The sequence below is a fragment of the Sinocyclocheilus rhinocerous genome, unplaced genomic scaffold (assembly GCF_001515625.1).
Source record: "Sinocyclocheilus rhinocerous isolate Xijiao unplaced genomic scaffold, SAMN03320098_v1.1 scaffold292, whole genome shotgun sequence".
Classification (NCBI taxonomy): domain Eukaryota; kingdom Metazoa; phylum Chordata; class Actinopteri; order Cypriniformes; family Cyprinidae; genus Sinocyclocheilus; species Sinocyclocheilus rhinocerous.
The window spans coordinates 342583-358172 of NW_015641024.1; the positions used below are offsets into that span (position 1 = coordinate 342583).

Sequence of the window (15590 nt, forward strand, 5' to 3'; positions counted from 1 at the left end):
CTTAAGACTGTGAACGATACGGAGAGGGTTTGATTTAGAATCAGGACTGGTAAGGCAAATTTGACATTTTTCATACCAAACGTAGGATTTCAGACGGCAAAGTTTAAAACCTGTCTGGCTAACATGCTTCAACAGCAAGTTCCGTAATGTTTTAGAATTAGGTCAGTAGGCAGAAAGGAAGCAGTATTTTGTGGCTGTTTGAACACACCCGACCACATGAGCGTCCACCCTACGAGAGCAATCCGATCGAATGCGTTTTCGACTACCTCTGGAAGTGGTCGAAAGTGGACAAGCTCAAAACGTTTTACACCCCGTTCACACCTGTATTTAGCGTTGTCCACTTGTGATCAGATACACCAAAACACATCTTAATACCAGGTGTAAACAGGGCCCTACTGGTGTAACAATGGAACTAGCAAAAAAAAAAGTCACCAAAAAATTCAACGATTAATATACATACTGACAGTCAGTCTGAAACAAACAGAGAGGCATAGTGATACAAAAACAGAACACTGGGCGACCAAATTCGAAGACAGGAATTAACTCTTGTAGAGTAATATTTTTGACTAAATCAGGCAATAAACTTTACCACATGAAGCATACTTTTATTTTACAGTTTATAAAATACAAAATAGCTGAAATAGTAGCCTACTACTATGGTAATATTTGATTAAACTAAATATAATATTCTGTCTTCTTCTTCTAGAAAGAAAGAAAGAAAGAAAAAAAGAAAGAAAGAAAGCATAATTTCACAAGTGTGTCATGAGTTCTGAACTTCTGATCATGCCCTCATCCACATCTCCTTATCTAAATGAGTTTCTGTCACAAACCGCAGTCAACATATCAGGCTGTCTGTTGATATTAAACCCATACAGTAACTAAACAACTAGTCCCAAACAATATCGCACGACTGTAATAGTCGAGAGGAACACAACATAACACAAACTCGGTGTCTGTCTTTAACAGACCCTGCTGAAGACTTCCCTGCTTAGTCATAGCTGTACACACACACACACACACACACACAGAGACTGTATGAGTCTCTGCGCCTCCCAGTGTGTGTGTACGCGCACCAATCGGCCACGCACTTGACCGAGTCTCGGTCGACATGGGCGGGGCTCCAGGTCTATGAAACTGAATTACCGGCAGACCAAAACTAAACTTACCCGAGCCGATCGCTTCTCTCCGTGTGTCGTGTGTGCGTGGGAATGTACTCGCTACTGCGTGGGAACAATCATATAAACTGCTCTACGATGTCTTAACATTGGATTTTTATCACCGAGAGCCTCAAGACTGGGAGACTTTGACATATGCAGCTGTTTATTCTTTTGCTCAGCTTTAACGTTGGACAAAATGAAATAAATATAGGCTGTTCACATCGATATTTCACAGGGATCTGGAGATTTCAGCTGTTAACATTTCCACCCGTTCCGAAGTGCTTGTGAATCGAATAAGGGTAGGTGATCGTTTCTTTCGTAACGTTTCATTTTCTGTTTTTGGTGTGTAGGTTAATATACGCCGATGCAATGAACATACCGGTGAGTCGTGAGATCAGATCGATGCATCTATGTGTTATTATAATGCATCGCACAGTTTTAAAGAATATTCTTACCGTATCATTGTAATATTGGTGTATTTCAACCGTGAATGATTTTAAGGATGTGTAATGCTTAAATACCCGAACTTGAAGTTGAGTGTTTTTTAATCACGAGACGTTGGCATGTCTTGGAGGCGCGAGTGCTGTTCCGTGTTTAGGACTTCAGCCTACATAGCCTTTATGCGCTCGGGTTTACTTAAGATATATGCTCCATCGCAGTATCCACTTATATTTCAAACCTCTTGCTGGTTTTGCAGGTCTGATATGTCTGTCAAACGCTGCGTTTGCTGTCAGATGGCCACTCGTTCTGATCCGAATATAGTGCGTTTAGTGTTTGTATGTTTTCCATGCATACTTCAGTAATAGCAATTCACTTATTTCCTACACTGTCCACGGTGATGTGATGACGTCAGTTCAACAGTTATCGATGCCCCGCCTCCATAGTGATTTTTATCAGATGATTGTTGATTAACCTACCTGTGTTTCAGATGCGTTCAGTGTGCTCAAACCCAAAGGCCGCTGCCACTCTGTACTAAACGCATGCTTATCATGCGTTATTCATGTGGAGAGTTCTGGTAAAGCCGCAGGCAGACTTTGAGCGCTAATAACAAATTCGAAAATAATACTTTAATTTAAAAAAGCTGCTGTCCGTTAAATACTATTTCATGGATTAACTCAAGCAATAGCTTTTTTTTCCCTCTGCCACGATGTTTACAGGCGTAATTTAGCCTATCTCGAGAATAAAATGTATTTGAAGCACGCATGTAAGCTGTAGCATGAACAGGACCATTTAAAAGTCACGTCTGTTAATAAATATGATTGTCAGTTCCAAACACTGAATATGTGAATGTAGCTAAACTGACTACACAAGTATCTTGTTTCATTTGTGCCCAGAAAATAGTGGAATTCTTTAGTTTGTTCAATACCTTTTTTCTATAGGTGCATCCCATTTTGCATACTATTAAGCCGTTTTGTAGTAGGCCTATAAATAGTGAGTAGTGTGTTCACACTGAAAATTCAAACAAGAAAAAGTTGATTTCAAATACCTGGATGATGCACTTATTAACTGGAAAAATGAAGTGTGGAATATTTAGATGTGTCCCAATTCACACATCACTATTCTATGCGTTTTTATTTTATTTTATTTTATTTTATAAATAGTATAGTGTAGTGTGTTCACACTCAAAATTCCAAAATGAAAAAGTGCACTTCAAATTTATCAGTGTTAAATGACAAAATAAACTTATATAATTAATACAGGTTGTGCATAGTATGAATGTATAGTTCTATAGTACGTCACTTGGGGCACAACTGTTATTATGTCATCCTGTCTGTGTTCAGTTCAGTTTTATGCCAATTTACTGCTCTCAGGGAGAGACTTGTTATCTTGGTAAACAAATGGAAGATTTAGACGTAAATAAATCTATAGTCCTTAGGGTTCATCTTTGTGCTTTTCAAATTCAGTGTTTCAAAGATGGTGAGAAATCTAAGTGTTCTATTTGTTTGCCTGGATATCTGTAAAATACATTGCAGGATGTTCACTAAGAGCAGTAACTTATAAAGCATAGAACTGAACTGAACTGAACGCACAACAGGGAGGAACAGAACGAGACGACATAAACAAAAGACACATCAACATATACTAATTTATCTTAACTAGTACACAGTGACTATAGACATGGACAAATGTATAGTATAAAGCAGTCGACTCATTTCAGGCACAAATGGAACATCATACACGGGTAGCGTTTTCATAAACTTGTTTCAGACAGGCATTCAAGGCACCATAATGTCATATCTAATGATCTAAACCAGTTTCAGGGGAGCCGTTGACACAGCTAAGTGAATATTTAATGACTGCAGTATAAACTGAGATGCATCTCTATGCCATACTTCCTGTGACAGCAGTGTTTTTCAGGTATTGAAACACAGCCTGCATGTTAGCCTGTGTGTCGCTTCAGGCCAGGCTTATGTGTTTTGAAGAGGCATATACTGGCCTGCATCTAAATCAGTACCCCTGTGAAACATAATCGGTGATGTTTTGCATGCATATAGACAAGAGATATTCAAGAATACAAGCAATCATTTTATTTGGAGAGTGAGAACTTCTGTTCTAAAGTTTGTGGGGAATGCAGTTGCACGAGGTGTCCCTGGCCCGTCGCCATGTCCCACTTCAGCTTGTGCTCGCAATGCTTTCGAAACATTATCTCATTCAGGGGATCATCATTCATGGTGATGTAACGAGCCCGATTAAGCAGGGCCTCGATCGACTGTCGTCATTATGTGTTGCAGGTGCGCTCCAACTGGGCTCTAGGTCGGCACAGTAGAGGAAAGGACAAGGGGAGGATAGTGCTGGAGTAGGTTGATGCCGCATGTGGCTGTAATGGAGAAGCATGGTCATGTGTGGATGAGTCACACGGCAGTGTGTGTCTGTCTGACTGTCCGCCTGTCTTGCCAAGAGTGGATCGCTTTCATTACAAGTGGTTTTGCTTTCTATCAAGCTTCCCTATTTAAAATACATTTCTGGTAGAGAAATTGTTTAGTAAAGTGGAATGGGTAATTTCTGCGATGCCAGATTGCAGTGTGGTTGTTGTAATGGCCCGACTGGGTCGGATATAACAACACTGGCTCAATCAGTTGCATGACCAAAAGGCTGAACAATGAAATGTGCCGTTTTTAGCGACAAAGCAACCTGAAGTCATTGATTTTCAATAGGTATGTTTATATGCACTATTTTTTGTCAATCCGAATCCCAATCTGAGTTGAGATTCTGAAAGCTCAGTTTATATGGACCCTACACATTGAAATCTGATTCACATATTCTTTTATATGTGCATTGCATGTATTTCTGAGAAAAATTAAGCTCATACTTAAGTCATTGCGTTCGGAACCCGGAGAAAGCCATTGCAATAATGTCACTGGAGCTACTGTAATTGTCATTTTTGCCTTGATGACATATCTAAAATGAAAGCTGACAAATATGTTAAGAAGAGCTTTTTTTTGCAAATATTTAGTATTCATTCTTTTCCACCGGCCAGACGTGAGATGTAATTAACATATGCACATTCGTAAGATGCAAAACATATGTAATGTGCATGTGCATACTGTATGTGAAAGGTATTTCTGAATCCATTTGAGAAAATAGTCGCATTCAAGTATTTCCATGCTTATTTTTTCCCATCGATCAGATTATCTCAGGTCTACAACATTGAGGATTGAGCTCAGCTGGATCGACCGAGGTATTTACATTAAGATTGTTCAGTCCAATTGAGCCATCAATCTAATTATTGCAGGTTATTTAGTTGCATGTAAACAAAGCTAATGAGAGTTGGTGATTTATGGTGAAAGCTGTGAATGGCTACAAACATAAAAAAATATTCCACAGAGTTTGGTGACCTCAAGTGATTTTTTTGCTATCAGTGTGAACGCCCTTTAAGTTTCAGTTGCTATAAAAAGCAGAAGGCTTAATGTTTATATGGTGTTATTACAGTCTGGCCACCAAACTCAAAAGTGTGACTCTTCATTTCTTTTTGTGAGATGAACATGCATTCTTTTCAACTCTAGGAACAAAAATAAGTAAGGAAATTCTTATCAAATTTTTGTACCAGTTCCTCGTGAGTCAGAAAGAGCTCATCTGAGGTCTGAATAGAGCCCTGTAGATTCAGCACATGTTGTGAAATGACATCAAGGCCATCGGCTTAATGTTTATATGGTGTTATTGCAGTCTGGCCACCAAACTCAAAAGTGTGACTCTTCATTTCTTTTTGTGAGATGAACATGCATCCTTTTCAACTCTAGGAACAAAAATAAGTAAGGAAATTCTTATCAAAGTAATTTTTGTACCAGTTCCTCGTGAGTCAGAAAGAGCTCATCTGAGGTCTGAATAGCGCCCTGTAGATTCAGCACATGTTGTGAAATGACATCAAGGCCATCCTTTGTCACCACACACAAGGAACCTAGCGAACCATTAACCATTTCTGTAGTACACCAATGGTCTTGTGGTTTACTGTAAAAGGGGTGGCAAAAGAACAATTAGGAAGGTTTGAAGGGAATGGAGTGTGCTGATATTTAAAAAAGGCTGCCCTTTTATTTAACCTAGTTCTTCCTGTTATGTGTAAAATGGGCACATTATGTTGAAAAGTAAATTCAAAGTAACAATATCGCTCAGAGAAAGACATGTTAACTGACTTGTTTGACAACTTTTGAAAGAAAAGACTCTGTTGTCACTTAAAGAAGCTTAAAACGGGTCAGACGTTTTCCCCACAGCTCTAATGCATCAAGTTTCATATTTTCAAAGAAGCGGTATTAGAATTGTGTCAGAGCTCTTGGGGCGTCCCACCAGCACACCTCCCTATTCAGTAGTGGACTGAGGGGGAAAAAAAACACAATGCATACATAGAAAAAAAAAGGTCTTCTTCAATGTAGCTTATCAAGTTAAAATAAAATAAAACTTTATTAATACATCACCTTGTTTAATTAGTTTTAGCCTACATATTAATAACTCACATTACATTTTTTTGGGATGATCATATGCACGTTTAGAAACATACAGTCGCTATTTGGGTTCTGATTCTGAAAGAAGTTAATGTACCTTTTTTTAACAAATTATAATTGCAACTCTGAGCCAGAGGATGTATTAACAGTAGCATGATCTCATGTGGTTTCATTTTAGTTGCTGATTTCACTGACTTGATTAGCTTGTCCTCAAAGTAACGATGAACTCAGGCACTGAACTACTACTAATATTAACGTTATATAAAAATGACCTGCTAGTATGTTATAAATGTGGCAGCACAAAAGGTAAACACAGATAATTATAGTCATTATGTGAATAAAAAATCATAAATTAATGGAGCATTGTAACATGCATAGTTAGTAAGGCAGGAGAGGCTTTGCTGTATTTCTAAAGGCACTGTTAGGCACAATGTGCAGCTGTGTTTCGCACCTTTATCATATATTTTAGCACATTTTAGTCATTTTTTCAGTGTACTTTTAAAAGCAAAAATGCTCTGAATCATAGTCAGATGCATGGAAACAGGTTGTGATCTTTTACATATACTTTGCGTATGTTTTGGAGCATAAATCATGTACTCTGAAAATGTATCTTTAGTGTGTCTTGTCAAGTTCAGGTGTTGTTTGATTTGGTTCAATCTGACAGATTGTGGCATGCTGTTGAACATTATTTCTGCAACTATGACGTAATGCTGCAGGGCTGGTGTAGCTCTTTAGATCAGTGAGATTAACTAGAGATGCTTTTACCTCTGCTGTCAGTCCTGTCCTGTGCACAGTTCCAGGCACAATTAAATGACTGCAGGTTCTCAGACTAATCGACATGGCTTTAATGAGCAAAAAGAGTTTCTGAATGTGAGGGTGAGGGTTTATTAAGTCCAGAAGCAGTGCTGGTGGTGTGAAACGATGTGTAAGTGTGAGTGTGTAATTTTGGAGGGCTTTGATAATGTTGTGGGTGTTTCCAAAGGAAGGACTTTGATCAGTAGTGTCTTGCATTGAGGTTTTCCCTCCAGTGAGATCATTCTGTTAAAAGCCATTTTACTTTTACACAGCTGCTTCGATCTGTTATTGTAGAATATTGGCTTTTCTATTATACTCCTTGCATTGAGGGTTAGTGTGTGAGATATTTCAGGTTAGGTTTTTATGTTTTTCATATGAAGCACGTGTCTTTCTCATCTTGTGTGCCTTGCTCTCATAATCTCTTCACTTTTAGAGGCCTGTGGAGAACATCAGGCTGATGGATGGAGTAACCATAGGGAGCTTCCTGGTGGGCTGGTTGACTTGCTATCGAAGCCAAATTTAGATACAAAGTAAATATACAAAGATTTTAAAGGGAAAAAAGCTCGTCATACATTGACCGCAGTTTTAGGGGATTTCACCAAGTCTAATAGTGCACTGAAGTAATGCCGAAATGTATTTATTTACAGGTTGAGCACACATGAAGGCAATTAACAGTAAGAATACTTTCTTTAAAGTCACAATGAAATGGAAGTAAAGACAAATCTTTTCTTTCGTATTGTGACGTACATTCCAGTGTAAATTACTATTACTAACAAAATAGGGTGAAGATCCATCGGCTGTTTATTGGATTTTGCATTGCACTCAGAATGAATGCGAGCTTGAACATATACCAATGAATCGTTCACAATAAGATCTATAACATGCATTTGCAAAATAGAATTTTCATTTTATGCTGACTTTAAGCTCAGACTTTGCAAGTCTGGGGTGTTTCAATTAAAGAATCATGGCAGATTCTGTTAGTGAGCAAAATGAGAGAAAAATATACAGTACATGAAAAAGTAATTTTCCCTAACTCTTAATACATACCACATACTTGCCCGAACCACATACTTATGATTTCAGAATTTGTAAGTAGGACTTGAACGCAGCTTATCGTGCCCTAGCAGGTAACTCTTTCCAGCCAGCTCCCTAAATTCCCTCCCCACCACTGTCTGCACATGAATTTAGTGGATTTAGTTCTTCTTCCTTTGCAATGTAAAAAAGGCTATTTTAGACATCAAAATACAGAGAAAATCACAACTGACTGCATAATCCAGCAGGCAGTAGTTTGCATTGACTGTTGTTCGGTCTCATCTGTAGCTATGCCTGTGTGCTAATATTATTGCAGTGAGGATGAAGGGTCACTTTTATATAGGTCGGCCAGCTCGCTTGTCTCTGTCTTTAGCATACAGTGTGGCATGAGTCTGAGGAGGCTGCCGACCCTGTTTGTCTACTTGAAGTCATGTGCAGTCTGGACGGAATCAAACTTGTCTAGACTTCAAACTGAAAACCGAGGGCGTGTTTTGTGCCGCTGTGTGACTTGGCCTTCAGTGGCCTTTTGGGAGTAGGTGGATGCACGATGACTAATAATAACAAGACAAGAAGATTCCCGTAAGATCAACGCACTGTGAACGCATTGCACAAGCTTCCATGGTTTGAGAAGGGCTTTAAAAATGGTTTTCCTATTAATTTTACTTGAAAAACTGTGTTCTACTGAACATTATGTCACCAGATGTGTCATTTTGGGCGTGCAGCATACCTAGCATGAAACTATGTGGATGCCATCCAGCCAACTCTCCCTTCCATTAGTCATAACATGGCACGGCTATGTGCCCACCAAATTATGTCAACTCTTTCAAATATGCAGGAGGTGGATCAAGCGCAGAAAAGAAGCATGTGCCACATGAGGCCTCTTCTTTTGGGAGACTAAAACAGGAAAAAGAGAACAAACGAGCGCTTGACGGGCGAGCATCATGATAAAAACAAAGCAATAATAGAAGCTGTTAGATCGCTGCTCTGGGTTGCAGCCCAGATTTTCGCTCACACTCTTGCACAAGCGTGGTACGCACAACTGCAGACTCATCACGGCCCGCTCACTCCCATGTGGAGCGCTGACAAGAGCACTTTCTTTCTGTTCTTGTCTTGCCTGTCCACAGCCATGGTAAGCAAGTATGTGTCACACTCACACATGCTCCTTCTCTGGTGTGTGTGCGGGGTCTGAAGGAAGGAAACTAAGCCTGCCTGCTTGGGATTGCTGTTTTTCCCTGTTTGTAAGAGGCATGCTGCTCTCCTCCTGCTGTTTTCTTCTTCCTTCTTTCTCTCCCAGCCCAACTACGTCTCTTTCTCTGCACTGTAATTGCGTGTTGTCAACACCACTCAAGGTCACTCTCAGCTCTCCAGCGTGAGCACTCACAAAAGCAGCAGAAATGATTCTGACGTGTGAATGGAAGTGGCCGCTTGCTTAGACCTCGCGACTGTTGGTGACTGAAAATGTACAGCCTTGCCAAGCTGCCAACAGCTTGCAAAACTATATGACTATAACAGAGATCACCTGTTTAAAGGGAGCCGCTGGCTCCTGTTGTATTTTGCAAGAAATTGTTATGGTCTGTTGCTCAAGAAAATCCCACACTTACTTAGAGCTCTCAGTGTGAGCCTTTCAGTCGCATTCGAAATGTGCAAATGTGGAAATTATTTGGGTGCAGCGGTGCGAGTGTGTACTGTTTTTTAGCATCTCATGCCATGAGTGTGTCATTTTTAAAATGGTTCTTCAAACAGACCCCTGCATTCGGTTCCACCAGATGTTTTAATCACAAAAACACTTCCTTTGTGTTTGCTCGATGCAAAATTGAATTTCTGGAAATGTCCAGTCAAGTAACTTCTGGCTGAAACACACTGCTGTTCAGACATCAGAATGTGAATATTCATGAGCAAAACCTTCACTATTTGAGGCAGTTTATGTGCAGCTTGAAGAATATTGTTAGTCGGAATGACTTTAACATCTATTTTCTAAATACATGATTTGATCTTATTGGGATAAATTCATTCATGCATGTTGTATTGTTACATTTTTTTACCTTGTAATTTTATTCAAAAATAATTTCTCTCATTTCTCTTATACAACAGACGTATTCTGGACATCTCCAATCATTTTGTGAGCATAAACTCCGCCCCTTTTTTACAATCCACTTCAAGTTCACATTCAGATCTGCCGCCATCCAATCAACAATGCTGAACAGAACCAGACATGCTTTTTTGGAGCTTTAAATAATGTCGCAAATACCAGTAATCAGCATTAATTCTTCACTGCACGTCTTTAGTAAATCCTGACAGCACTATTTTAACACCAAAAGACGGGTTGCGCTGGCGCAAGCTGTTAGTAAATCTGGCCCATAATGTTTAAATAGATGGTTTACCCAAATTTTGTCAATAATTACTCGCCCTCAAATTGTTGCAAATCTTTGAGTTTCTTTTTGTCTACTCCTTTTTTTAAATTTATTTATTTTTATTTAGCAGTTGGGTTGGGGTTAGGTTTTGTTGGTGGTCAGCCAGGATTGGTGTTGCTGAATAAATCATTTAAACTGTTTTTGTTACTGGATCATGTGATTAAAGTCTGTGAGGATTTTAAATTTTGTTACTGTATGGCTTCAGAACACTTGGAATATCCTCCTAACTACCAGAAAATAAGTTTTGTGAATTTAGTATTTTTTTCATGTCATTACATTGTTTAGAGCGTAAAAAAAATGGAAAAATAGCATTTTTGAAAAATGATATTTTATTTATATGCTATGCTATGTCCTCTATAGAGCACACCAGGACTCATGAATAGGCATGAAAAGGCAAAAACATTGAATTTTTTATAAATCACCAATAAATAAACATTTATACCAAACTATATTATGAAAGATATAACAGAATGATATGATATGCCATTTTGCTTTATGCAGTATGTGTGTAAAATGGCCATAAATGGGTTGTCCCATTATATACAATGTTTCTATACACGGTATCTAATTTGCATATTAATGTGTTTTTGGGGCAACATGTAATGAAAAAAGAAGTGTAATAATGGTAGTAATAATTGGCAAGATTTTCAAAATAATATCTTATATTTTATAGGAATATTGATATATAATTTCTTTCCCTGTGCACTTGTTGTGTCTACCAAAATGTGTAATAAACATGCTTTTAGTCCTAGTGTCAATCAATGTCCTGTTTCGTAACAGAAAGTCATATTTTGACTTGAAACCCCATAACTTTTTCCTGAGATGTTGATTTATGACAAACAATTGGAAAATTAGTCCGATTTAAATGATCGTTACAAAATATTATCATATTTCCATAAGGGTGTTAAATTTGATCACTAAATGAATGTCAGCCATATTAAAGGGGTCATATGATGCTTTTTTAAAGATCATTATTTTGTGTATTTGGTGTAACAGAATATGTTGACATGCTTTAATGTTCAAAAAACACATTATTTTTCAAATACTGTACATTATTGTAGGTCCTCTATACCCCGCCTCTCTCAAACGCTTCGTTTTCTACAAAGCCCCCTCCTTATTTTCACATAGTGAGGTAGATATGTGGGGCGTGTTAGAACGAGCCGTTTTAGGGGGGCGTGGCAGAGTCTTAACTTTGATAAAGAATATCTCTTTGGATTTGAGACTTTAGTCTTTGCAACTTCAGGGATCTTATCTATGCACAATCAGCTTGTAACACTTCAAAGAGAAAGGAAAACTTGAAATCGCATCATATGACCCCTTTAAAGACCAAGGAGAGGGAGCGGTCATGGGGAAACTTCCAAATATTTGGTATCTCTGAAGGACATCCAGACTTAAAACTGTGACATGTAAGATCTCACTAAAATATACTGTCCTCTACAGAGAACAAAACTCCATGGTGTCAGGAGGTTATAGTGCATAAGCTGTGAGGTGTTTTTTATGATGCTTTTATTGGGCTTTCTTCTTATTCTCTACCACACTCATTATAAGAGCCCAGATTATTCTTCAAAAATTCTCCTTTTGTGTTCTGAAAAAAGAAAGTCATGCAGGTTTGTAACGACATGAGGTGTGAGAATAATTCCTTTCAACTGTCAGTGCGGTAGAATCGAAAGAGACAGTGAAACTGTCATCAGCTCACATTCTTGTGCCCCGGGTTAGACTGTATACACTTATCACTGTTTGCATTCGCGACATGCACATGAAAGGGACGGGCTTTGTGTGATAAGATCATTTCCTTTCCCATGATCTCTGCCATTGAGGGGGGGAAGGGATTCCAGATGTGCAAACAACATGTCAGAAAATATGATCGAGCATAAAGAAATCCCAGTAGCTGTGTGTCACCATTAACAAATGTTTCCTGACAGTAGTTTATATAAAGACATTCACAAAGTAGTGTGAAGTACTGGGCAGATGTGTTTGCCGCTGTTGCTCGGTTGAGCGCTGCTACACTGAAGTCATGTGAGGGTGTTAGAACAAAGTCATACCCAACCCTTACACTTCCCTTTCATGCTTTTTTCTAAACTTGCTTCAACAGGGCACTTGGCTAAAACAGCCATCTCAGGTGCCGTTTAAACCTGACAGCATCCTGTTCAACCAGATATTTCACAGGTCTTCCATTTCCATTTTTTTCACAGGTCTTCCATTTTTTAACACAGTGTTATTTTAGTATTATTTTGATCCTATTATAGTTTTTTATTAATATTTTAAATAATCTTTTATTTTTCAAAATCTTTATTTTAGTTTCATTTTTAGTATTTTTTTTACTTTATTTAATTTAAATATTTAAATTGTATTTAATTTTCATTTACTTTTACTATATATTTAAAAAATAATCAACCCAAATATATTAGCTACTACTATTTAGGTTTCATGTATTTTTATTTCATTGTTAGTTTTAGTTCAGTTTTACTTTTTATTTATTTTCAGTTAGTAATTTTAGTGCTTTCAGTTAGTTGCCAAGACAATATTTATAATTTTTGTTTAGTTTAGTTTAAGTTTAGGTAGTTCATCTAATATATATATTTTATTTTATTTCAGCATTATTTCAATGAACAGAAATGTTTTAATAGTTTTAGGTTTAGTTAATGATAACAACCCTGTTTTAACATAGAAAAACTCATTCAATAAGGAGGAACAAGGCTTTTTCTATAACATCATGATGACAGCTGGGACTTTTTTGTAACAATGAGCCTGTAAAAAGTTGTGATGATGGCAGGAAGTGATGTAAAGGTGTTTCCCCCTCAGGTTTACAAGAGTGCCAATGGTGCTAAACATGACACATTGCTAGAATTCCTGATAACAAGACTTATTTTGTGTGCTATGAATAGACAGGTGCCATATTCTGCCTGGTTGATCTCATACAGCCAGCCATGTCACAGGCTTATCAGTGGCATATCAAAAATGACTCGTGCTTTTTCCGTAAATGTGGCTGACGGAAGCAGAGAAGAGTCCCAGACATGAGTGCGTTTCCTTCTTCCATTTGGATCTCATCAGCTCCTCCGCTCTGCACTTCCTTCCCTGGCTCCTCAAATAAGCAGAATTCTGACCTCTGACCCTTACCTCACTTGAGGCGGATGTGATGTGATGGAATTTTTGCTGTTCTTTGAGGGCTATTGTTGGGTTTGCTGCCTTTTTGGAGGCAGATAAGATAAACTCTGAAGTTCAGAGGCTAATATAGTCCAGGATCTTCTTTGTTTATTTTTAGCACAATGTTATAAGCTCAAAAAATTGAATATATTGGTTTTTTATATAATGGATGGATTAATATAATATAATATAATATAATATAATATAACATAATATAATATAATAAAGTGTGTGTGTGTGTGTGTGTGTGTGTGTGTTTGATTAGCCTGTTCAAGAAAATGATTAAAGAAGTCTCTGTGGTTTATAAATGTGTTATAAATATGTTTTGATGTTGTAAAATATTTAGTTAAATGCTAGATTTCATCATAGTGTCTTCAATTTATATATATAACCATCGGTTGGAGCAAAAGACCTAACATTAACTTATAGCCTACAGTGAATTTTGTAAATGTTGGAAACCTAAAACTTCAACTTACTCCGAACAGGGCTGCCAACTTTTGAGTTCAGCCTGGAGTGAGAATTATTCAGGAATAGTTAACAAGCTTGCGATTAAGTACATGTTATTTTTCTCAATTTTTCTAATCTAAACTATACAGGGAACCCTGTTGTTAAAGTTAAAAATAACTATTGATTTGTATACAAGTTCATATTAGACCTTTTTATAATGTTATGTCTATACATTTTTATTAATTATAATTAAAAAAGAATAATTATATGAGTAAAAATATTATAAATGTAATTTTCTTTGCAAAATTCTCCTCTCTAGAGTACATTTTTCTTGCTAGTTTATGGACACAATGGATTTTTATGTGACAGTGTTTTCAAGCTGCTGGCTTTGCGCGTTTGAAACGCTCATTGAGTGATTACATGAGACACTATACATTCAGTAAGTTATATCTTTCAACACGCCATCGGATGTTCATTCATGTTTATTTCATGCTAATCGTAATGCACTCCTGCTTCAACAACAACAAAAAAAGAGCTCCAAAATTTATTTATAATTTGAAATTCTTAATAAAACTAACAGAACTTGAATGCTGAGACTTTGTTTCCTATTATCAAAAGTAACCTGTGCGTTGTCTGTGTCCTCTTTGCTATGCGATGTTTTTCACTTCGTAAGAAAACAAACGTGTGACGTGAGAGCGCGTATGTGACAGTTAGCAGAGGCTGGAAGGTACACCGGACGACATGAAGCATGATGCGACACACCAGACATGTCGCGTCCTTGAGTTTGATGCTAAAATAAATGCTTCTTTCAGTACGATTAAACAAAGAAAATTAAATAGTGGCATATTAAATTTTGGGGTGGCACCCGGGGTGGCCATTCAGATGTCAGGGGTGTCCAGTGCCACCCTGTACACCCCTCTGGCTCTGCCATTGCAATGAATCAAGGTAGAATGTCTCTGCAACTCTATGGACGTGAAGGCAACTACCACTACAGATGTCAAAAGGATCAATAGTGTCAACATTTCAGTTTGTGGCAGCATTTTGACAGGACATTTGACCTTGTTTCATTCCATCTGACTCTCGCTGTGCTGAGTTTCCTCTCAGGAGAGCAGCTTTACAAACAGCGAAACAGCCCATATTTTAAGCAGCTCTCTGACAGAGAGGCTCCAAGCTGCATCTCCAACCTGCTAAACAAGTGACTGATTGTCTGCTGGAGGTCAGACGTTTTCCTGTTAAGCGAGCTAAGAGCAGACTCACAGTCACAGCGTGCCCAAAAACATGTGATCCCCATCTAAATAGTTTCCAGCATGATATCAGCCTGAATCAGGCCATAGAAGCTCTTATTGTGCTCTCGGTATGAGCCTGACGAGCATCAAGCAGAACAGAAGGTCAGCAGATGGGCCCATCATTGCAAGGAAATAAATACAGGGAAAAGTTCATCCAAAAATTGCATTTGCCGTCATCTGCAATGCTAATCACTTTTGTTTCTTTTTTAAAATATAACTACACTACAAGCTACTAACAAAAAGTACCTCACTACACTGAATATATATATATATATATATATATATAATATGTATATATAGCAATGCAATATGGCTGTATATCGGCACGGCTGAGTGCCGTAGGTAATCACAGCGTGCCGATATACAGCCATATCGCACTGCTAC

The 15590-nt window shown here is 37.9% G+C and overlaps 1 protein-coding gene across 1 annotated transcript in view; it reads left to right on the top strand.

Moving 5' to 3' along the window:
* Positions 1-1062: 1062 nt before the first annotated feature.
* The window catches only part of LOC107754036 (inactive rhomboid protein 1-like), a 50910-nt gene continuing 36382 nt past the window's right edge, over positions 1063-15590 (top strand). The window contains exon 1 of the mRNA XM_016570348.1: positions 1063-1456. The gene's annotated coding sequence lies outside the window, so the exon portion shown is untranslated. The remainder of the gene's footprint in view (positions 1457-15590) is intronic.